Raw genomic sequence first — 26,141 nt, forward strand, 5'->3', positions numbered from 1 at the left:
TCACAACTCGCTGTGTCCCCTTACTTACTCAGAAATAGTTGGATGTGATCTCTGCCCGTCTCTCTCTCCCATCGATTGCAGTTGGCACTCTAGCTGCGTTGCCCTCTGGCTGGCCTGACTCATCCTCGTTGTCCTCAAAATATGTTAGTTCCACATCTGTACCTTTTTTCGTGGCAAGGTTGTGCAGCATTGCACAAGTGGCAATGATCTTGCAGCAGGTGATGGGTTTGTACTGGCGTGCGCCTCCGCTCTTGTGCAGGCAGCGGAACCTGCTCTTCAGTAGTCCAAACGTGCGCTCCACCACATTGCGTGTTGTTTTGTGTGCCACGTTGTATCGTCTCTCACTCTGGGTAGCTGGGTGTAGGTAGGGAGTGAGGATGAATGACCGGCATGCATATGCACTGTCGCCTGGATGGGTGAAAGGGAACCATCAGTAACATGCCTCTATACACTATGTTTGCATGTTTCAAGGGGCGTCACTGTTACTTACCTAGCAGGTATCCCTCTCCGAATTCTCCGGCACTCAGTCGTGTGTAAATCCCACTATTCTGGAAGATGTAAGAGTCGTGGGTGCTCCCAGGAAACTTTGCAACAATATCTGTGATGATGTTCCCTGCATCACAGATCACCTGCACGTTGATGGAGTGGGTGGACTTCCTGTTCCTGTAGATGTGCTCTGTATCTGCTGGTGGACAGATTGGGATGTGGGTACCATCAATACAGCCGAGGACATGGGGGAACTGTGCCATGTGATAAAAGTCAGTTTTTGTTTTCTGCAGTGCAGCCTGTGAGTTCGGGAAGCTTATGTAGTGGTGCATTCTCTGCATCATGGCATCCAGGAACTTCCTGAAGAAACGGGACAGGCAACTTTGGGATACCCCACCCACCGCAGCTATCACCACCTGATAACTGCCGGATGCCAACAGATGTAGGCTGCAGAGCACCTGCACATGTGGGGGTATGGCGTGCGCCCTTCTAACTGGCTGGTCCAGGAGTGGGTGTAGGTCCCTGATTAAGTCCATGATGGTTTCGGGGTGTAGCCTGTACCTCTCATGTATCTCTGCATCAGTCAGCTGGAATAGTGTGATGCGCTGTCTGTAGATTTGTTCCTCCCGTCGCCACACCCTCAGTCCTGCTGCCTGTAGACGTAGGCGCCTTGCAATGACGTACATAGCGGCCATGTTGTCCACGCTGTTGAATTTTGGGTTTGCTTTTATCCATTGTTGATGGTTACCACCTGCTTTTAGTCCGTGTTAATTACCGACTCTTAATTACCGATTTTAATGGATTTCTTAATTACCGACTGCTCCTACATGTCATTTTAAATTTTTACCACTTCATATTTACCACTTCATGTTTACCGATTCGTTAATTCTGTATTCGGTAAGTATGAATCGGTATTTTAGAATTCGGTAACTATGAATCGGTATTTACCGCCTCATATTTACCGAAAAGTGGTTTTTGGACTCCTACATCTCACTTGTCTGTATACCGGTCGGTAACGGCATATTTACCGAAAATCGGCCGTTACCGACCGGTATTTCGCTACCTACATGAGGCCCTTGGTCTCATTACTATATGAATGTAAATAACAATAAAGCATACATGCAAACTGTGACTACATGCCTGCTTTTCTCAATATTTCACTTCGAAAGTATGTGATTGTATTTGTTTGGGCGGTGATTTGTATAGGGTCACTGGAAAGTCCACAAGGTTGTCCCTGTCCCCCCCAGAATTTTAGTGTCTCCTACGCCCCTGCCTGCCCTCGTCCTGCGTGCCTCTGCAGAGACCCTGCCCGTCATGAAACCTTCTGGTTCCCCCATAGACCAGCCCGCCCGGGAAGTGTGCTCTTGCCTCCGGCTGGGGCTGAGATAGAAAGGAGGCAGGTTAGAGTGATGGATGGGAGAGAGAGCCTGGCAGATGTCTCCAATCCTGCTGGCACTGAGTGGGCGTCTGGGGGCACTAGAGCCCGGTACCATGCATTGCTCATCATAGACTCATAGATAAGAGCCAATCTGGGACAAGCTGTTTTATTTCAACTTTCATCAGAACGGAGTCTTCCTCGTAAGCCTTCTTCCACTCGTCATCTGGTACCTGCGCACCTTTGAAGTGCGTCACGTGCCGCTCCCACGCATTCTTCTTCCGTGTCATGTCTTCGCGCGGCCGCCGCCACACGGATGAGTGGTTTAATCTTAGACAAGAAGCGCTGAGGTGGGAGCAGCGAAGAGCAGGGCATCCTGCAGCCAGGAAACCCCCTCTCCAGCAGAGAACAGGCTGGAAGTCAAGGCTCCCACAAGCTGCCTCTCCCCAGAACATTCACGACACGGAGAAGAAACATTCCGCACAGACAAGCATCCGCAACACAACAAAGAGACAACGATGAAGTAACCAATGGAGAATGAATAACTGTTCAACAGCCATGGCCCTCAACGTCCGCTACACATACCCACTATATTTTATCATCGTTGGCATAGCTCACATGTGGCACTAGTAGGTCTTTGCAGCACCCTGGGAGGGGTCCTTTCCAGGGTTCTCTCACAGGCTGGAGTCGTCACACAAGGGTGTGTTGCGCTTTCGTGTTCTGGTCCCTCCAAAACAACAGTGCTCTGTCCAATGTGTGGAGAGAAAGAAGCCTTACAATACACAACGTCATCAGTTGAATAATGACTTTAAACACAACAGCTGTCTTACATAGACCCAGTCTCTGACCTCAATCACTTCAGTGGAGTCTCACTCATTCCCATACTCTTGCCTCAGGCAAGTCAGTGGAGTCTCACTCATTCTCCAGTCACTGGCCTCAGACATGTAAGTGGAGGCTCACTCATTCTCCAGTCACTGGCCTCAGACTTGTCAGTGGAGTCTCACTCATTCTCCAGTCACTGGCCTCAGACATGTCAGTGGAGTCTCACTCATTCTCCAGTCACTGGCCTCAGACATGTCAGTGGAGTCTCACTCATTACCCAGTCACTGGCCTCAGACATGTCAGTGGAGGCTCACTCATTCTCCAGTCACTGGCCTCAGACATGTCAGTGGAGTCTCACTCATTCTCCAGTCACTGGCGTCAGACATGTCAGTGGAGTCTCACTCATTACCCAGTCACTGACCTCAGACATGTCAGCGGAGTCTCACTCATTCCCATACTCTGGACTAGTCCACGTCAGATGAATCTCATTTCTTCCCACACTGAGGGCTCATCCACTTCAGAGATTTATGACTTATTGTCTCACACCCACTGCTAGTGCACTTCAGTGTGGTCTCACTCATTTCCATGCTATGGACTCCTTCACGTCAGTGGAGTTTCACTCTTTCACACACTCTCTCTTCATACACTTTAGTAGAGTGTAACTCATCTCCTCACTCACTACTGGTACACTATAGTGTGGTCTCACTCATTTCCACACTCAGGCCTCATACACTTCAGGGGTTAATCACTCATTCTCACACCCACTATTCGTACACTTCAGTGGGGTCTCACTCATTCACACACTCTGGACTCAGACACGTCATTGGAGCCTCGCTCACTTCCACACTCAGGCTTCATACACTTCAGTGGTGTATCACTCATTCTCACACCCACTATTAGTACACTTTAGTGTGGTCTCATTCATTCACACACTCTGGACTCCTTCACTTCAGTGGAGCCTCACTCATTTCCACACTCTATACTCATACAATTCAGTGGAGCCTCACTCATTTCCACACTCTATACTCATACACTTCAGTGGAACCTCACTCATTCCCACACTCTGACCTCATACACTTCAGTGGAGTCTCACTCATTCCCACACTCTGGACTAGTACACGTCAATGGAATCTCATTCATTCCCACACTCTGGCCTCAGACATGTCTGTGGAGCATCACTCAATACTACACTCTGGGCTAGTACACGGCGGTGGAATCTCACTCGTTGTCACACTCCGTCCTTAGATGGGTCAGTGGAGTCTCACTCAGTCCTACACTCTGGCCAGAGACAGGTCAGTGGAGCCTCACCCATTTCCACACTCAGGGCTCATACACTTCAGTAGAGTATCACTCGTTCTAGGATGACCAGGTCGTGAGACCAAGAAAAAACAGGGACATTTCACAAAAATAGAGAAAGGACTACAATTTTACATTAACAAAATGGCAAAGAATGACTGCAGTCATTAACACAGAAACACAGAAGAAGCACAGAGAAAATAAATACAATATATTTTTTTAAACAAGCCTCATAACTTAATTAAATTGCTCACTCATGACAGCTGCTCACTAGTCCTGCTGCTGTGGAACACCTCAAATAGCGCCTCTCACTGTTTTCAGTTTACGCTCTCAAATAACCTGGACACCAGACAACTTTACCGAAATCTGCTGGGACAACCATTGAAAACTCGGTGCTGTCCCGGCAAATCCAGGAATCCCGGTCACCCTAACTCATTCCCACACTCACTACTAGTACACTAGTGGAGCCCCACTCATTCCCACACTCTTACTCATACACTTCAGTTCCGCCTCACTCATTCCCACACTCTTACTCATTCACTTCAGGGGAGCCTCGCTCACCCCAGTCACTGGCCTCAGACACGTCAGTGCAGCCTCACTCATTCCCACACTCAGGCCTCATACACTTTAGTAGAGTGTCACTCATTCCCACACTCACTACTAGTACACTAGTGGAGCCCCACTCATTCCCACACTCTTACTCATTCACTTCAGTGCAGCCTCACTCATTCCCATATTCCAGCGTCATTCACTTCAGTGGAGCCTCGCTCACCCCAGTCACTGGCCTCAGACACGTCAGTGCAGCCTCACTCATTCCCACACTCAGGCCTCATACACTTTAGTAGAGTGTCACTCATTCCCACACTCACTACTAGTACACTAGTGGAGCCCCACTCATTCCCACACTCTTACTCATTCACTTCAGTGGAGCCTCACTCACCCCAGTCACTGGCCTCAGACACGTCAGTGCAGCCTCACTCATTCCCACACTCAGGCCTCATACACTTTAGTAGAGTGTCACTCATTCCCACACTCACTACTAGTACACTAGTGGAGCCCCACTCATTCCCACACTCTTACTCATTCACTTCAGTGCAGCCTCACTCATTCCCATATTCCAGCGTCATTCACTTCAGTGGAGCCTCGCTCACCCCAGTCACTGGCCTCAGACACGTCAGTGCAGCCTCACTCATTCCCACACTCAGGCCTCATACACTTTAGTAGAGTGTCACTCATTCCCACACTCACTACTAGTACACTAGTGGAGCCCCACTCATTCCCACACTCTTACTCATTCACTTCAGTGGAGCCTCACTCACCCCAGTCACTGGCCTCAGACACGTCAGTGCAGCCTCACTCATTCCCACACTCAGGCCTCATACACTTTAGTAGAGTGTCACTCATTCCCACACTCACTACTAGTACACTAGTGGAGCCCCACTCATTCCCACACTCTTACTCATACACTTCAGTGCAGCCTCACTCATTCCCACACTCTTACTCATTCACTTCAGTTCAGCCTCACTCATTCCCATATTCCGGCGTCATTCCCTTCAGTGGAGCCTCGCTCACCCCCAGTCACTGGCCTCAGACACGTCAGTGCAGCCTCACTCATTCCCACACTCAGGCCTCATACACTTTAGTAGAGTGTCACTCATTCCCACACTCACTACTAGTACACTAGTGGAGCCCCACTCATTCCCACACTCTTACTCATTCACTTCAGTGCAGCCTCACTCATTCCCATATTCCAGCGTCATTCACTTCAGTGGAGCCTCGCTCACCCCAGTCACTGGCCTCAGACACGTCAGTGCAGCCTCACTCATTCCCACACTCAGGCCTCATACACTTTAGTAGAGTGTCACTCATTCCCACACTCACTACTAGTACACTAGTGGAGCCCCACTCATTCCCACACTCTTACTCATTCACTTCAGTGCAGCCTCACTCATTCCCATATTCCAGCGTCATTCACTTCAGTGGAGCCTCGCTCACCCCAGTCACTGGCCTCAGACACGTCAGTGCAGCCTCACTCATTCCCACACTCAGGCCTCATACACTTTAGTAGAGTGTCACTCATTCCCACACTCACTACTAGTACACTAGTGGAGCCCCACTCATTCCCACACTCTTACTCATTCACTTCAGTGGAGCCTCACTCACCCCAGTCACTGGCCTCAGACACGTCAGTGCAGCCTCACTCATTCCCACACTCAGGCCTCATACACTTTAGTAGAGTGTCACTCATTCCCACACTCACTACTAGTACACTAGTGGAGCCCCACTCATTCCCACACTCTTACTCATACACTTCAGTGCAGCCTCACTCATTCCCACACTCTTACTCATTCACTTCAGTTCAGCCTCACTCATTCCCATATTCCGGCGTCATTCCCTTCAGTGGAGCCTCGCTCACCCCCAGTCACTGGCCTCAGACACGTCAGTGCAGCCTCACTCATTCCCACACTCAGGCCTCATACACTTTAGTAGAGTGTCACTCATTCCCACACTCACTACTAGTACACTAGTGGAGCCCCACTCATTCCCACACTCTTACTCATTCACTTCAGTGCAGCCTCACTCATTCCCATATTCCAGCGTCATTCACTTCAGTGGAGCCTCGCTCACCCCAGTCACTGGCCTCAGACACGTCAGTGCAGCCTCACTCATTCCCACACTCAGGCCTCATACACTTTAGTAGAGTGTCACTCATTCCCACACTCACTACTAGTACACTAGTGGAGCCCCACTCATTCCCACACTCTTACTCATTCACTTCAGTGCAGCCTCACTCATTCCCATATTCCAGCGTCATTCACTTCAGTGGAGCCTCGCTCACCCCCAGTCACTGGCCTCAGACACGTCAGTGCAGCCTCACTCATTCCCACACTCAGGCCTCATACACTTTAGTAGAGTGTCACTCATTCCCACACTCACTACTAGTACACTAGTGGAGCCCCACTCATTCCCACACTCTTACTCATTCACTTCAGTGGAGCCTCACTCACCCCAGTCACTGGCCTCAGACACGTCAGTGCAGCCTCACTCATTCCCACACTCAGGCCTCATACACTTTAGTAGAGTGTCACTCATTCCCACACTCACTACTAGTACACTAGTGGAGCCCCACTCATTCCCACACTCTTACTCATTCTCCTTAGTGCAGCCTCACTCATTCCCATATTCCAGCGTCATTCACTTCAGTGGAGCCTCGCTCACCCCAGTCACTGGCCTCAGACACGTCAGTGCAGCCTCACTCATTCCCACACTCAGGCCTCATACACTTTAGTAGAGTGTCACTCATTCCCACACTCACTACTAGTACACTAGTGGAGCCCCACTCATTCCCACACTCTTACTCATTCACTTCAGTGCAGCCTCACTCATTCCCATATTCCAGCGTCATTCACTTCAGTGGAGCCTCGCTCACCCCAGTCACTGGCCTCAGACACGTCAGTGCAGCCTCACTCATTCCCACACTCAGGCCTCATACACTTTAGTAGAGTGTCACTCATTCCCACACTCACTACTAGTACACTAGTGGAGCCCCACTCATTCCCACACTCTTACTCATTCACTTCAGTGGAGCCTCACTCACCCCAGTCACTGGCCTCAGACACGTCAGTGCAGCCTCACTCATTCCCACACTCAGGCCTCATACACTTTAGTAGAGTGTCACTCATTCCCACACTCACTACTAGTACACTAGTGGAGCCCCACTCATTCCCACACTCTTACTCATACACTTCAGTGCAGCCTCACTCATTCCCACACTCTTACTCATTCACTTCAGTTCAGCCTCACTCATTCCCATATTCCGGCGTCATTCCCTTCAGTGGAGCCTCGCTCACCCCCAGTCACTGGCCTCAGACACGTCAGTGCAGCCTCACTCATTCCCACACTCAGGCCTCATACACTTTAGTAGAGTGTCACTCATTCCCACACTCACTACTAGTACACTAGTGGAGCCCCACTCATTCCCACACTCTTACTCATTCACTTCAGTGCAGCCTCACTCATTCCCATATTCCAGCGTCATTCACTTCAGTGGAGCCTCGCTCACCCCAGTCACTGGCCTCAGACACGTCAGTGCAGCCTCACTCATTCCCACACTCAGGCCTCACACACTTTAGTAGAGTGTCACTCATTCCCACACTCACTACTAGTACACTAGTGGAGCCCCACTCATTCCCACACTCTTACTCATTCACTTCAGTGGAGCCTCACTCACCCCAGTCACTGGCCTCAGACACGTCAGTGCAGCCTCACTCATTCCCACACTCAGGCCTCATACACTTTAGTAGAGTGTCACTCATTCCCACACTCACTACTAGTACACTAGTGGAGCCCCACTCATTCCCACACTCTTACTCATTCACTTCAGTGCAGCCTCACTCATTCCCATATTCCAGCGTCATTCACTTCAGTGGAGCCTCGCTCACCCCAGTCACTGGCCTCAGACACGTCAGTGCAGCCTCACTCATTCCCACACTCAGGCCTCATACACTTTAGTAGAGTGTCACTCATTCCCACACTCACTACTAGTACACTAGTGGAGCCCCACTCATTCCCACACTCTTACTCATTCACTTCAGTGCAGCCTCACTCATTCCCATATTCCAGCGTCATTCACTTCAGTGGAGCCTCGCTCACCCCAGTCACTGGCCTCAGACACGTCAGTGCAGCCTCACTCATTCCCACACTCAGGCCTCATACACTTTAGTAGAGTGTCACTCATTCCCACACTCACTACTAGTACACTAGTGGAGCCCCACTCATTCCCACACTCTTACTCATTCACTTCAGTGGAGCCTCACTCACCCCAGTCACTGGCCTCAGACACGTCAGTGCAGCCTCACTCATTCCCACACTCAGGCCTCATACACTTTAGTAGAGTGTCACTCATTTCCACACTCACTACTAGTACACTAGTGGAGCCCCACTCATTCTCACACTCTTACTCATACACTTCAGTGCAGCCTCACTCATTCCCACACTCTTACTCATTCACTTCAGTTCAGCCTCACTCATTCCCATATTCCGGCGTCATTCCCTTCAGTGGAGCCTCGCTCACCCCCAGTCACTGGCCTCAGACACGTCAGTGCAGCCTCACTCATTCCCACACTCAGGCCTCATACACTTTAGTAGAGTGTCACTCATTCCCACACTCACTACTAGTACACTAGTGGAGTCCCACTCATTCCCACACTCTTACTCATACACTTCAGTGCAGCCTCTCTCATTCCCACACTCTTACTCATTCACTTCATTGCAGCCCCACTCATTCCCACACTCTTACTCATTCACTTCAGTGCAGCCTCTCTCATTCCCATATTCCGGCGTCATTCACTTCAGTGGAGCCTCGCTCACCTCCAGTCACTGGCCTCAGACACGTCAGTGCAGCCTCACTCATTCCCACACTCAGGCCTCATACACTTTAGTAGAGTGTCACTCATTCCCACACTCACTACTAGTACACTAGTGGAGCCCCACTCATTCCCACACTCTTACTCATTCACTTCAGTGGAGCCTCGCTCACCCCCAGTCACTGGCCTCAGACACGTCAGTGCAGCCTCACTCATTCCCACACTCAGGCCTCATACACTTTAGTAGAGTGTCACTCATTCCCACACTCACTACTAGTACACTAGTGGAGTCCCACTCATTCCCACACTCTTACTCATTCACTTCAGTGCAGCCTCTCTCATTCCCATATTCCGGCGTCATTCACTTCAGTGGAGCCTCGCTCACCTCCAGTCACTGGCCTCAGACACGTCAGTGCAGCCTCACTCATTCCCACACTCAGGCCTCATACACTTTAGTAGAGTGTCACTCATTCCCACACTCACTACTAGTACACTAGTGGAGCCCCACTCATTCCCACACTCTTACTCATTCACTTCAGTGCAGCCTCACTCATTCCCATATTCCAGCGTCATTCACTTCAGTGGAGCCTCGCTCACCCCAGTCACTGGCCTCAGACACGTCAGTGCAGCCTCACTCATTCCCACACTCAGGCCTCATACACTTTAGTAGAGTGTCACTCATTCCCACACTCACTACTAGTACACTAGTGGAGCCCCACTCATTCCCACACTCTTACTCATTCACTTCAGTGGAGCCTCACTCACCCCAGTCACTGGCCTCAGACACGTCAGTGCAGCCTCACTCATTCCCACACTCAGGCCTCATACACTTTAGTAGAGTGTCACTCATTCCCACACTCACTACTAGTACACTAGTGGAGCCCCACTCATTCCCACACTCTTACTCATTCACTTCAGTGCAGCCTCACTCATTCCCATATTCCAGCGTCATTCACTTCAGTGGAGCCTCGCTCACCCCAGTCACTGGCCTCAGACACGTCAGTGCAGCCTCACTCATTCCCACACTCAGGCCTCATACACTTTAGTAGAGTGTCACTCATTCCCACACTCACTACTAGTACACTAGTGGAGCCCCACTCATTCCCACACTCTTACTCATTCACTTCAGTGGAGCCTCACTCACCCCAGTCACTGGCCTCAGACACGTCAGTGCAGCCTCACTCATTCCCACACTCAGGCCTCATACACTTTAGTAGAGTGTCACTCATTCCCACACTCACTACTAGTACACTAGTGGAGCCCCACTCATTCCCACACTCTTACTCATACACTTCAGTGCAGCCTCACTCATTCCCACACTCTTACTCATTCACTTCAGTTCAGCCTCACTCATTCCCATATTCCGGCGTCATTCCCTTCAGTGGAGCCTCGCTCACCCCCAGTCACTGGCCTCAGACACGTCAGTGCAGCCTCACTCATTCCCACACTCAGGCCTCACACACTTTAGTAGAGTGTCACTCATTCCCACACTCACTACTAGTACACTAGTGGAGCCCCACTCATTCCCACACTCTTACTCATTCACTTCAGTGCAGCCTCACTCATTCCCATATTCCAGCGTCATTCACTTCAGTGGAGCCTCGCTCACCCCAGTCACTGGCCTCAGACACGTCAGTGCAGCCTCACTCATTCCCACACTCAGGCCTCATACACTTTAGTAGAGTGTCACTCATTCCCACACTCACTACTAGTACACTAGTGGAGCCCCACTCATTCCCACACTCTTACTCATTCACTTCAGTGCAGCCTCACTCATTCCCATATTCCAGCGTCATTCACTTCAGTGGAGCCTCGCTCACCCCCAGTCACTGGCCTCAGACACGTCAGTGCAGCCTCACTCATTCCCACACTCAGGCCTCATACACTTTAGTAGAGTGTCACTCATTCCCACACTCACTACTAGTACACTAGTGGAGCCCCACTCATTCCCACACTCTTACTCATTCACTTCAGTGGAGCCTCACTCACCCCAGTCACTGGCCTCAGACACGTCAGTGCAGCCTCACTCATTCCCACACTCAGGCCTCATACACTTTAGTAGAGTGTCACTCATTCCCACACTCACTACTAGTACACTAGTGGAGCCCCACTCATTCCCACACTCTTACTCATTCACTTCAGTGCAGCCTCACTCATTCCCATATTCCAGCGTCATTCACTTCAGTGGAGCCTCGCTCACCCCAGTCACTGGCCTCAGACACGTCAGTGCAGCCTCACTCATTCCCACACTCAGGCCTCATACACTTTAGTAGAGTGTCACTCATTCCCACACTCACTACTAGTACACTAGTGGAGCCCCACTCATTCCCACACTCTTACTCATTCACTTCAGTGCAGCCTCACACATTCCCATATTCCAGCGTCATTCACTTCAGTGGAGCCTCGCTCACCCCAGTCACTGGCCTCAGACACGTCAGTGCAGCCTCACTCATTCCCACACTCAGGCCTCATACACTTTAGTAGAGTGTCACTCATTCCCACACTCACTACTAGTACACTAGTGGAGCCCCACTCATTCCCACACTCTTACTCATTCACTTCAGTGGAGCCTCACTCACCCCAGTCACTGGCCTCAGACACGTCAGTGCAGCCTCACTCATTCCCACACTCAGGCCTCATACACTTTAGTAGAGTGTCACTCATTCCCACACTCACTACTAGTACACTAGTGGAGCCCCACTCATTCCCACACTCTTACTCATACACTTCAGTGCAGCCTCACTCATTCCCACACTCTTACTCGTTCACTTCAGTTCAGCCTCACTCATTCCCATATTCCGGCGTCATTCCCTTCAGTGGAGCCTCGCTCACCCCCAGTCACTGGCCTCAGACACGTCAGTGCAGCCTCACTCATTCCCACACTCAGGCCTCATACACTTTAGTAGAGTGTCACTCATTCCCACACTCACTACTAGTACACTAGTGGAGCCCCACTCATTCCCACACTCTTACTCATTCACTTCAGTGCAGCCTCACTCATTCCCATATTCCAGCGTCATTCACTTCAGTGGAGCCTCGCTCACCCCAGTCACTGGCCTCAGACACGTCAGTGCAGCCTCACTCATTCCCACACTCAGGCCTCACACACTTTAGTAGAGTGTCACTCATTCCCACACTCACTACTAGTACACTAGTGGAGCCCCACTCATTCCCACACTCTTACTCATTCACTTCAGTGGAGCCTCACTCACCCCAGTCACTGGCCTCAGACACGTCAGTGCAGCCTCACTCATTCCCACACTCAGGCCTCATACACTTTAGTAGAGTGTCACTCATTCCCACACTCACTACTAGTACACTAGTGGAGCCCCACTCATTCCCACACTCTTACTCATTCACTTCAGTGCAGCCTCACTCATTCCCATATTCCAGCGTCATTCACTTCAGTGGAGCCTCGCTCACCCCAGTCACTGGCCTCAGACACGTCAGTGCAGCCTCACTCATTCCCACACTCAGGCCTCATACACTTTAGTAGAGTGTCACTCATTCCCACACTCACTACTAGTACACTAGTGGAGCCCCACTCATTCCCACACTCTTACTCATTCACTTCAGTGCAGCCTCACTCATTCCCATATTCCAGCGTCATTCACTTCAGTGGAGCCTCGCTCACCCCAGTCACTGGCCTCAGACACGTCAGTGCAGCCTCACTCATTCCCACACTCAGGCCTCATACACTTTAGTAGAGTGTCACTCATTCCCACACTCACTACTAGTACACTAGTGGAGCCCCACTCATTCCCACACTCTTACTCATTCACTTCAGTGGAGCCTCACTCACCCCAGTCACTGGCCTCAGACACGTCAGTGCAGCCTCACTCATTCCCACACTCAGGCCTCATACACTTTAGTAGAGTGTCACTCATTTCCACACTCACTACTAGTACACTAGTGGAGCCCCACTCATTCTCACACTCTTACTCATACACTTCAGTGCAGCCTCACTCATTCCCACACTCTTACTCATTCACTTCAGTTCAGCCTCACTCATTCCCATATTCCGGCGTCATTCCCTTCAGTGGAGCCTCGCTCACCCCCAGTCACTGGCCTCAGACACGTCAGTGCAGCCTCACTCATTCCCACACTCAGGCCTCATACACTTTAGTAGAGTGTCACTCATTCCCACACTCACTACTAGTACACTAGTGGAGTCCCACTCATTCCCACACTCTTACTCATACACTTCAGTGCAGCCTCTCTCATTCCCACACTCTTACTCATTCACTTCATTGCAGCCCCACTCATTCCCACACTCTTACTCATTCACTTCAGTGCAGCCTCTCTCATTCCCATATTCCGGCGTCATTCACTTCAGTGGAGCCTCGCTCACCTCCAGTCACTGGCCTCAGACACGTCAGTGCAGCCTCACTCATTCCCACACTCAGGCCTCATACACTTTAGTAGAGTGTCACTCATTCCCACACTCACTACTAGTACACTAGTGGAGCCCCACTCATTCCCACACTCTTACTCATTCACTTCAGTGGAGCCTCGCTCACCCCCAGTCACTGGCCTCAGACACGTCAGTGCAGCCTCACTCATTCCCACACTCAGGCCTCATACACTTTAGTAGAGTGTCACTCATTCCCACACTCACTACTAGTACACTAGTGGAGTCCCACTCATTCCCACACTCTTACTCATTCACTTCAGTGCAGCCTCTCTCATTCCCATATTCCGGCGTCATTCACTTCAGTGGAGCCTCGCTCACCTCCAGTCACTGGCCTCAGACACGTCAGTGCAGCCTCACTCATTCCCACACTCAGGCCTCATACACTTTAGTAGAGTGTCACTCATTCCCACACTCACTACTAGTACACTAGTGGAGTCCCACTCATTCCCACACTCTTACTCATTCACTTCAGTTCAGCCCCACTCATTCCCATATTCTGGCGTCATTCACTTCAGTGGAGCCTCACTCACCCCCAGTCACTGGCCTCAGACACGTCAGTGCAGCCTCACTCATTCCCACACTCAGGCCTCATACACTTTAGTACAGCGTCACTCATTCCCACACTCACTACTAGTACACTAGTGGAGCCCCACTCATTCCCACAATCTTACTCATTCACTTCAGTGGAGCCTCACTCATTCCCACACTCTTACTCATTCACTTCAGTGCAGCCTCACTCATTCCCACACTCAGGCCTCATACACTTTAGTACAGCGTCACTCATTCCCACACTCACTACTAGTACACTAGTGGAGCCCCACTCATTCCCACAATCTTACTCATTCACTTCAGTGCAGCCTCATTCATTCCCACACTCTTACTCATTCACTTCAGTGGAGCCTCGCTCACCCCCAGTCACTGGCCTCAGACACGTCAGTGCAGCCTCACTCATTCCCACACTCAGGCCTCATACACTTTAGTAGAGCGTCACTCATTCCCACACTCACTACTAGTACACTAGTGGAGCCCCACTCATTCCCACACTCTTACTCATTCACTTCAGTGGAGCCTCGCTTACCCCAGTCACTGGCCTCAGACACGTCAGTGCAGCCTCACTCATTCCCACACTCAGGCCTCATACAATTTAGCAGAGTGTCACTCATTCCCACACTCACTACTAGTACACTAGTGGAGCCCCACTCATTCCCACACTCTTACTCATACACTTCAGTGCAGCCTCACTCATTCCCACACTCTTACTCATACACTCCAGTGCAGCCCCACTCATTCCCACACTCTTACTCATTCACTTCAGTTCAGCCTCACTCATTCCCATATTCCGGCGTCATTCACTTCAGTGGAGCCTCGCTCACCCCAGTCACTTGCCTCAGCCACGTCAGTGCAGCCTCACTCATTCCCACACTCTGACCTCACACGGTTCAGTGCAGTTTCCCGCATGTCTCACCATTAGAATCATAACCCTCAGTCTGGTCTCACTCGTGCCCTCATCAGTACCCTAGTATGTCTCAATTGATTGTCCCTCAGTTTGTATCGCTGGCCTAATGTACTTCTAAGGAGACTCACTCATTCCTTATCAGTGACTGACTGCAAACACTTCAATACTGACTCACTCACCCCACACATGATCGTTTTCAGAGTGTTCTCAGTCCCTCCACTATGACACTTTTGCAGGCTGGCATTACTCCAGCGAGGGTGCAGCGCTGGCGTGCACCCCTGGTGCTTCTTATCTGTGCTTGACACATGTCCCCGGGACGGGGGCGGGGTCAGCTAAGAGGTGTCGGGGTGGGGCTGAGCTCTGCAGGAAGAACATAAACACCGGGGGCTTGATTCACAAACTGCAGGTTTGAGTCAGTTTACGCTTTTTAATACGTTCACTACTTTTCGGGATTCACGAACTGCACTTTTGTACTAAGTCCAGCACCACGAATGGCCAACCACTGGTACTGCAACACCGTCCCGTAGAAAATAATGGAGGTAGGGACTTAAAATAAAACCCCATAGGAAATAATTTTCAAATAATGTTAATTATTTAAAATAGGAAAAATGTATAAGTAAATATAAATTAATGTTAAAAATATATTCAAATTTTACATATTTATTATTTAATTATAAAATGTAAAATTCATTTAATATCCTACAGACTGTTAAATATTTTTCAATTAAATAATAAATATGTACTATTTTTATATATTTGATTTTATTGAATACAACACTCTTGTTTAGAGATCTACAGCCAACAGGTTTCGACCCGCACATGGTTTTCATCTTGGCCTGCTGCTGTAGCTTGTTGCTCCAATAGTGAGCCTATGCATTGGTGAGGTATCGGTATTCAGCAGTCGTACTCTCTACGCTTGTGAAATACTCTGCGGTCTGTGTCTGTGTCTGGGACAATATTTCATCCTTCCAAAATTGAATGTGCAAAATATAGGTTAGACCACACTTAGGCCTGATTTCCATCTTGGCAGGTGGAATACTCCTCACAACGGTGACGGATATCCCATCCACTCAATATAAATCCATTCATCTCCTAAGGGATTTATATTTCAGCCCTTGGTTTACGTTTTGAGTTTTTCTGGGGTAATATAATGTAGTGCGGTATTTAGTGAACAGGGAATGAGGAAAAGTTTGAGTACCAACAGGTTTTTACAGAATTCAGCTTTCCAACATGTAGCTGACCCTTCCCCATTCCTACAAGCAGTGCTTGAAATGGAATCAAGGCGGGGTAGGTGCTCTTTGCCCCAGAGTACGTGTGCTGATGAGAAGTCTGTTTTTTTTCTGGCACATTTTTACACTGTACTCTGAGTTTGCTAGCGCCTGGATGCCTGTTAGGTGACAGAGCGCTTTACAAGTGAAGTAAATAAATACCTGCACTCTTCCTTTAAAGGTATCGGACCTCCACTGAGAAGTGTATGTACTCTATGTTTAAAATCAAAGAAGTGCAGACACTCAGTACCTGTGAGCACCTGCCCATTTAAAGCACCGCCCTACTGCTCTATCAGCGGTGATCCTGAGATGTGACTGGTTCTACCCCAGGTCCACATACGTTTCAGGTCCTATCCTTGAACCGGACTGACTCTACAGCTGACCTGCAGGTCTTTCAGAAATGACCTAAATGTGACCATCTGTGTTTAACGTCTTCCAGGCCTGGGTTGTGACTGACTTGCCCGGCCTTGTCAGCTATTCAGAGAAGTGTGCCTGGACTGCGACTGACTGCTTTGTGGCCCTCACCTCTTTGAATATGTGGACTTGCCTTGTGACAAGCTTCTTCCATCCATTCATATATAGACGAGGCTTGTGACTGACTCAGCCCCGACATTGCCAACCTCTCAAGGGTGCATCGGAAGTTTGCTGACTCAGCCCACTTGTCCTACCGTCTCTTGGACGCAGATCTAGCCATGGTAGTCTTTCAGCTGTAGCCCTCATACGTGACTGATTCTGCCCCAGCCCCACCGGCCTCCCAGAGACTCTCGCCCGTTGGAAGGTCTGTAGGTAGGACTGTAGTTCAGGTTCCAGGGTCTGGCTGGGCTAGGACTGTGTTTCACAGTGAGACAGGCGCCCTCGGCTGTCCTGGAGTAGAGGCGTATAGTGCGCCGGAGCCTGCGGTGTGAGTCTGGCCTCTCTGCGGGTCGCGCTGGCACCGAGTGCACCAGAGCCTGGGGAGTGAGCCTGGCTGAGATGGGAGCCTGGCCTCTCTGCTGGCAGCTGGCCCGGCACAGTGCACAAGAGCCTGGGCTGTGAGCCTGGCTGGGAGCCTATCCTCTCTGTGGGCAGCGCTGGCACCGAGTGCACCAGAGCCAGGGGTGTGAGCCTGTCTGGGATGGGTGCCGGGCCTCTCTGCTGGCAGCACTGGCATCGAGCGCACCAGTCAGTCTCAGAGTGAGAGCGCTGGAGGTGCAGCCCTCCCTCCCACGGCAGGAGGAGGCTCGGCGAGGGCCGTCACTCGAGACCAGAGTGGACCAGGGAGCTCTGCCCTCCACGCCCACACCACGGCCGGCATCGAGGCACGAGACACGCAACACGAGCCAGCGCCGCCTCCGGGCAAGTATCCGGGAACTAGACAAGCCACGAGGAGGGACCCGGGAGGCAGAGAGAGCCGCGGGTAGTCATCGGGATCTGGAGACACCCCAGGCACGGAGTGGGGTCCATAGAGCGCTGGAGTGCAGCGCGGGCAGGTACGAGGCGCTACACAACTCCCACACAGTGCTTTCAGCATTACACTCGAGAGTGGAAGTTGGAATAGGCAGTGCACGTGGGAGCGAGTTTATCCTTATTTCTTTCCGGATTTATTGGAGGTTGGATTATTTTATACATTTCTTCTTTCACAAGACGGGGTATGGAATTGGCTGGGATTTCTACTTATTTCTTCTCAGAGAGATGTTGGCTTTGGGTATTAATTCGTATTCGTTTTTCTACGTGTTGGTATTTTGTGATGTGTCACTATTACCTCAAATTCGTCTCAGGCACGGCGGGGTTAGGATGTCATCTTTATGTTTTGCATTAGGCGTGTATGAATAATAACTAGCTGTTTCATGGCGCTTTATCGCCTAAACCTCGAGGCGCTCCAACAGCAGGTATCACTGTCACCACACTCAATGACGCTTCCTTTAAGTACCATGGAGCTTGGGGGTGACATCCGTGTTGTCTTTTCAAACGTCGGAGTTGCTGTCCCCCATCTGTGTTGCAGATACGTTCTGCTTTCAGGTGTGTTTGTTTCTTACTTTAAAGGGCCATGCTCCATATTTCGTGTCGGCATGGAAGGGCTTTCCGGGGTCTAGTCAATGTTTCCTGTCGAGCACGTTGAGGCCGGGTGCAATCTTCAATTCTTCTTAGGGTGTCTGTTCTTCCCTCCGTTTCCCCTTCTTTCTTTCTTCTCTCGTTACATTTCTCTTCCATCATTTTATCCTTCCTCCCTGCAGCCCTCTGTCACCCCCTTCATTCCCTCAGCCCTTCTTTTCTCCTTCCCCTTATATTATTTTCTTTCTCTTCCTCTCTTTCTCTCCCCTTTCCATCTATCCTGCATCACATATTTTTCCTTCTCCTCTTTCTCCCTCCACCCCCTTTTCTTCTTCCCTCTATGCAGGTTCGTTTAGTGTATAGTTGGTGCAAGCTTAGCTGCGGAGTGAGTGAACGCTACACTTCATTGGACTACGAGGCGCTAGATAATGAACATGAAGTACACGTTTACAGTTTGAAGTGCACAATGACACACCAGTCCCTGTTTGCATTTCACACACGTGCTCACATTAGGCACAAGGGTGCTTTTCCCAGATTTCTAAGATGTTTAGTCAGGTACCAAGGAGAGGATTGAAACTGAGGGCCGCAGGACTAGTCTCCCTACAAGAGCACACGTTCTCCTTCGCTTCGCTTCCCTTCCTTCTGTCAGTCCTTCCTCCCTTCATTTGACATGTCCTTCTTTCTCTTTAGCTCTCGTCCATCCTCCCCATCTTCCTTCCATCCACATGACTCCATTCCTTGTGTTGTTGTTCCTTCTCTTTTCCCACCCACCCTTCCTTCCTGTTCTCCTTTCTTACTTTCTTTAATCCTTCAATGTTCTTATCCCTCTGTTCGTTCTTCACCTTTTTCATTTGCCCCCTTTTCCATATTCCTTCTCCCCTCCTTCCTCTCATCCAACTAGTTCTTCGAGACCTTATTTCCTCAGTTTATTCCCTCTCCACCTCCTGCCCTCCACCCTTCATTCCTGCTGCTACTCACGCCTTCCCTCCGTCCTTCTTTCATCCCTTTTCAGGATTACCTTCTCTTGCTTTTCTCTTCCACCACCACCCCTCCACCCTTCATTCCTTCAGGTCCTCCTTTCTTCCCTCCCTCCCTCTGTCCTTCTTTCATTCCTTTTCCAGACCACCTTCTCTTGCTTTTTCTCTTCCACCACCAGCCCTCCACTCTTCATTCCTTCTGGTCCTCATTTCTTCCCTCAGACCTTCTTTCATTCCTTCTTCCAGATCTCCCTCTCCTACTTTATTCCCTCTTCCACTTCTCGTCCTCCAACCTTCATTCCTTCTCCACCACACTTCTTCCTGTCGTCTTTCTTCCAGGCCTCGCTCTCCTGCTTTACACCCTCTTGCCCTTCATGTCCTACTCCCTTTATTCCATCTGGTCCTCACTTCTTCCCTCTTCCATTCGTTCTTTCAGATCTCCTTCTCCTGCTTTATTCCTTCTTTCACTTCTCCTCCTCCAACCTTCATTCCTTCTCTGCCGCACTTCTTCCCGTCGTTCTCCTTCCAGGCCTTGTTCTCCTGCTTTACACCCTCTTCCCTCTGTTTATTCCCTCTCCACGTCCTGCCCTGCACCTTTCATGCCTTCTGTTCCTTCTTCCAGGCCTCGTTCTCCTGCTTTACATCCTCTTGCCCTTTTCATTCTGTCCTACTCCCTTCATTCCTTCTGCTCCTCACGTCTTTCCTCCGTTCTTCTTTCATTCCTTCTTCCTGTTCTCCTTCTTTTGCTTTATTCCTTATCTTCCTCCCCCTGCCCTCCACCCTTCATTCTCTCTGCTCCTCACGTGTTCCCTCTGCCCTTCTTTCATCCCGTCTTCCTGTTCTCCTTCCCTTGCTTTATTTCCTTTTCCTCCCCTTGCCCGCCACCCTTTATTCCATCTGATCCTCACTTCTTCCCTCTGTCCTGCTTCCAGTCCTTCTTGCAGACCTCCTTCTCTTTGTTTATTCCTTCTCTACCTCACGTCCTCCACCCTTCATTCCTTCGGATCCTCCTTTCTTTCTTCCGTCTTTTTTTCATCCTTACTTCTAGACCTCCTTCCCTCGGTTTATTCCTTCACTTCCTCCCCCGCCCTCTACCTTTCATTCCTTCTGCTCCTTCTTCCAGTCCTTGTTCTCCTGCTTTACACCCTCTTCTCCTTCCTGTCTTCCTCCTTTCTGCTCCTCACTTCCTCCGTTCGTCCTTCTTTCATTCCTTCTTCAAGACCTCCTTCCCTTTGTTTATTCCTTCTCTACCTCATGCCCTCCACCCTTCATTCCTTCTGATCCTCATTTCTTCCCTCCGCCCTTCTTTCATTTCTTCTTCCTGTTCTCCTTTCCTTGCTTTATTCCTTCTTTCACCCCCTGCCCATCATCATTCATTCCTTCTGATCCACACTTCTTCCCTCTTTCAATCCTACACCCACGCCGCTTTCCCTTGCTTTAGACCTCCTGTCCCCCTTCCTTACTTCCTTCTACTCCTCACTTCTGTCCTCCCTCCTTCTTTCATTCCCTCCCCCACTTCTCGTGTCTTTATTTCCCTCCTTTTTTCCACCTAAAGTTAAGTGAACCAAACCTTGCCTGACCCGCAGCCTGAACGGCTTCCAACAAACATTGGCCTCAGTGCTTTCGCCTCATTCGTGGCAGGAAGCGTCAAACCGCTGCGTTCAAATTCACACTCCCAAATAAGTTTTATTCAACACCTACTTTCGGCGGTAGTCTTGGCAGAATTCAGACTTTCAAATGGACCTGTCAAACCAAGGCAGAACATTTGATGGGCACCTCTAGGGGGCGCCATTTAAGTGCTAGGACATCCCTGGAGCTAAACTGCCAGACAAACACAGTGGGATTTTATCTTTTTATATCACTTGTGCTTTCATTCGGGAAGGGACTTGACAGATGTTACAAAAACCCAATTTAATAAAACTCTTTTCTTCTATGAAGGATAAAAGGCTGAGCCAGGCCTTCAGAATCTAACATGCAGGTTGCAAGTTTCATCTAAACGGCTGCAGAAGCTTCGTGCCACAACAAACACAGCATGACCATGATTAACGTAAAAGGCCGTTTATTAGGACACAATTGCAAAAACGTATTGAACTTTTAATCAACATTTAACATTAACTTTGCAATTACGAACCTTCCCATACATCCCGCGACCACTAACACCTCAGGCCAACTTTCAATCCCCTCAGCCATCGTACCTTGTTCCGTGCTTCCCTGTTCCACTCCTTTGGCTCTTGCCATCTTTTTTTTTTTTTATAGTTTTATATAGCACTAACTAGACCCGAAGATATCAGAGCGCTTTACATGAGTACCAGTTTTGTTACAGATGGACACATTCATTATTAGAAATAGGGAGATTAAGTGATTTGCCCAGAATCACAGGATGGTGAGTGTCGCCGAGACTCGAACCCGGTTCACCAGCTTCAAGGTCAACTGCTCTAGCCGTCAGGCTACATCCTCTCCTTCCGTTTTCTCCCAAACACCCTCCCCTGAAACTCTTCTCTCGCTTGACAACACACCGCAAACTGTCTTATGTCATCTGTACTCCGTTCTTCTCCCCCCTAGGTGTGGATACGCCTGATGTGTCTCTTCACCCCCCAAAATACTGCCACCTAGAAAAATCCGGGAGGTTGTTTTTCTGCTCCCCTCCCTTGCTCCACAAATCACATCATCGGGGATCTCGTCCGCACCAGATGTTTTCATGCCATAAGCAGCTTACCACATCCCACAATTCCGTCATATAATATGCATTCCCCATTTGTGAAAGATGCACCCCGTCACCCCAAAAAAGAAAAACCTCTTCCTCTTTTATGACCCCATGCTAGATCACAGTGATGTTCATGTTTCCACAAAAACACTCATAGCTCTGTTGAGCTTACTTCAAGCTTTGTCAATTGCCGCATGCAGGGCCGGACTGGCCATAGCGGGCACCAGATGTTTTCCTGGTGGGCTGGAAGGGTGGAGGGCAGTTTTGGACCAGTGAGAGCGTTTGTGTTACTGTGGGCCGTTGCTGCAGCAGCGCTGCAATATCGGCCCCTTGTAACAAAAGCAGCAGCAGCAGTGTTTCCACCAGCCGCACCTTCGCTCCACCCCCTGCCCCCCCCCCCCCAGGGCCCAGCCCGAGTTAATTGCCAGGGCAGGTTTGCCATCCCAGTTCAGCCGTGGCCGTATGTCTCAGAGTACCTCTCCAAACCCAACATGGCACAAATTCTGCCCACACTACGCAAGTCCTGATAATGTTCTTTTCGACTGCCTCCAGATCACGCTGCGTATGCTGTAACAAAGTCAATCCAGATAATTGCACCAGATAATTTTTCCCTAGGTGAACCAAGAGCATTTTGGGGCTACCCCTCTATGGAACCAGTTTTGTCAACCAAGACAGGAAGTTACCCCAGCGCATTCCCCATTTACCCCCACCAGAGCACCTCTTGCTGGCTGCTGTGCAGTCCCACTTGTTGGGCTGCATTTTTCGCCACCCAATACACAAACGAATGTCCCATGATCCAGGTCACCATCTTGGACCAGGGCCCGCTCACAATCCTGCTGTAGACGAAAAAGAATTAGGTCTGGTATCCCCTACTGACTCCCTCCCACCCCAGAGCTAGAACAAGAGCGCTTTTACTTCCTCACATAGCGTTTGCAACACTGTGACCTTCACCTACCAATCTGATGTATCTGACGTATCTGACCCCAATCCCACCCCAAGCCTGCTGCTGGCATCGCTGCACCAATCCGTCTGTGTGTCCCAAAAACAGCAGGATCCCTCCCCAAGCAGCGCAGCCCCATCCGCAGTATTGCCAACAACTGAAAAGCCCACACCCTCTGGTCACCTTCATGACAAAGAACTGCCTTATAATGCCGACCAGGACACTCCTGAAAACAGTTGCATTCTTGCACAGGGCTCGCTTTCACACTCCCTCCCTTACACAAGCATACCCACTTTCCCCTGCCTTATTGATCGGTGTTTGAACGCCACAGCCAAACACCTAAGCAGCCTGGGTCCAAACGCCATTCCTCGTGCAGCATCCCCAGCTCTGTCGTAGACCCCAACAACTCCGAAACTCGATTCGCGACAAAGAACATCCAAATCATGCAAACAGGAAAATCAGCCACCTCAAAAACATTATAGCAACACGCAGGCAACATTACCAACAATTCTTTCAACAAGTCAAACATAATGCCTTCTCATGGCACCGTCCCCCCTCCCCCATCCTGTTGTTCATCCCACCCCTCAAGAACCCGTCGCAGGACCTTATCACCGGCAGGGTCAGAACCCCAATGCAGTTTACCATAAAATGAGACCCCACCAACTTGCCCCCTATAGTTGTGAGTGTTAAACCTATGTCGATATAGAACAAAGCAAAAATCTAACACTCTCCTCTCCACCGCCTCCCAATCCTGCTCCCAGTCTCGCAGTGGACAGTACTCAATTGACCTGAACTCACTCCAGGCCAATCTGTAACTTCTTCTCGTGGATTTAGCCAATGAGCAGGCGACCAAACCAACAATTCTCATTCGCCCAGCGCCCAAATATCTGTTGGTAACTGCGTCTTGACCACGTCTGCCTCTAGCACCAGTCTGTAAAAACAATGCCACTGCGAACGAGAAAAAGAATCTGGAATTTCATTCTGCACCCCAAGCAAATGCTTAGCCCTGAAAACGATATTCAAACGTAAGTGTATCAGCATGAAGCTTCTCAACAAACACACCCTCAAGTCTCTGGTCTTCTGTCTGTTGACCAATTTCACCACCATCATGTTGTCAACATTTAAAAAAGCAGTCCTGTTCGCCAGCTCTCTCCCCCACCCCTTTTAGTGCCACCAACAGCAGGAAGAACTCCATAAAGGCTATGCTACGCCCTTGGCTCAACCACTGCCCTGGCCAGCGTTCTGCACACCACCTCCCGTACCAAATCAGACCAAAACCTTGTGCACCTGCCGCATCCAAAAATATCTGTACCTGCCAGACTGTATTCTCATCCAGAAAACACATGGGCTCTCCATTGAAGTCATCCAGAAATGTCCTCCACACCCCCAAATCTGCCATGACTACCAGTGAGATTCGCACTCTGTGATGCAACAAAACTGACACGGACATGGCCATGTCCAAGCACCTGCAGAACGTCAGTCCCACCCTGACCACACAACACTCAAAGTTCAATAATTCTAGCAACTTTTTCATGCGTCGCAACTCAATCTTACGTTCCCCCATCGCCTCCAACAGGAAATCTTGAATCTGCACCACCTTTGCTTGCGGCAGCCTCACCACCATCTGCACCATATCCAGTTCAATGCCAAGGAACGTCAACACTACAAGTAGACCCTCCGTCTTCTCAGTTGCCAAAGGCACCCTGAAACACCCTGCCATATCCTGAAAACGTCGCAGAGCCCTGAAACATTTCATGGAGCCTTTCCTGCCCACAAACAAAAAATCTTCCAGATTGTGCAACACCTCCCGATGGCCACAGGATTTCGTGAAGACCCATTGCAAGAAAGTACTGGAAGTTTCGTATAAGTCACAGGAAATGGCACACTCCATCGGCAAAACCTTGTCAACATAGATGGCCCCCGAACTGCATGCCCTGTAATGGGAAATCTGCAGGATGAATCGGTAGCAAACGGAAAGACAACTTAATTTCACATTTCGCCAGCTCTGCTCCCTGGCCGCACTGTCGCACCAGGTGAACAACATTATCCACAGAGGCGTACAACACCCTAGAGTCCTCTCCCATAATGTAGTTAATCACAGAAGCTCCCTCAGGCCATGACAGATGATGGATAAACCAACATTCCCTACCACCTTCTTATGCACCACCCCAAAAGTGGAAAGAATCAAATCAGAGATGGGCCAATCCCCGTAGGACCCGCCATTCTACCTTCAGCCACCTTCTTGTCCAGTTTTGCCACCAACACCCCAGGAAACTCCTTTGCAAAGTGCAAATTGTCTGCCCACCTTAGCCCCATAGGACCCTGGTACCCAATGCTGAAACCTTCTTCAAAACACCATTCCAGCTGCAAAGCCATGTCCCTGTCAGGATATACTGCTAGCCAAGGCTGTAGGGCATGAGCCTTAATGAGAGTAGTTGCCTTTTGTATCAGGGTGTCCTTGCTCACCCCTTCTCCTGGAAGCCTTCCACTGCTCGGCTGGGCTGGCCAGTTTGAAGCATTTGGTGATGGGATGCCTCCCTCCACACTGGGAACACTCATGTTCAAATTTACACAAGTGGAGGGAACAGATACCCTTGTTAAATTCAATTCCAGCACGCTCCAACATTGGGTCCCACCAGTTTCAGAACATAACCTGCTCCTTGTAGAGCAGGTTTGGGCTGAAAAGGTGGTGGGAACAGATACCCTTGTTAAAATTCCAGCACGCTCCAACATTGGATCCTACCGGTTTCAGCACATAACCCGCTCCTTGTGGAGCAGGCTTGGGCTGAAAAGGCTGGTAGGTAAAAGGAAGGCCACTTGCCATGTGCGTAGTGGCCGTGGATTGCGTGGATGACATCCACTGCATCCAAAGTTCAGAGTCCACCTCCCCCTAGGCCTTATTTGGATTCAGAATTGCCTGAAACTTCTCGTCGTAACTCAGCCAAACCCCCAAAAGGCATCTGGGGCTTCCGAATAATGTCTACATAGTTGTACAGTGTTTTTGCC

General features: G+C 50.0%; 1 protein-coding gene across 1 annotated transcript in view; it reads left to right on the forward strand.

The window, feature by feature from the left end:
* Positions 1 to 17,640: 17,640 nt before the first annotated feature.
* LOC146808950 (chemerin-like receptor 1) overlaps positions 17,641 to 26,141 on the forward strand; it is a 53,229-nt gene continuing 44,728 nt past the window's right edge. The window contains exon 1 of the mRNA XM_085615745.1: positions 17,641 to 17,952. The gene's annotated coding sequence lies outside the window, so the exon portion shown is untranslated. The remainder of the gene's footprint in view (positions 17,953 to 26,141) is intronic.

Source organism: Triturus cristatus, chromosome 7 (assembly GCF_964204655.1).
Source record: "Triturus cristatus chromosome 7, aTriCri1.1, whole genome shotgun sequence".
NCBI classification, from domain to species: domain Eukaryota; kingdom Metazoa; phylum Chordata; class Amphibia; order Caudata; family Salamandridae; genus Triturus; species Triturus cristatus.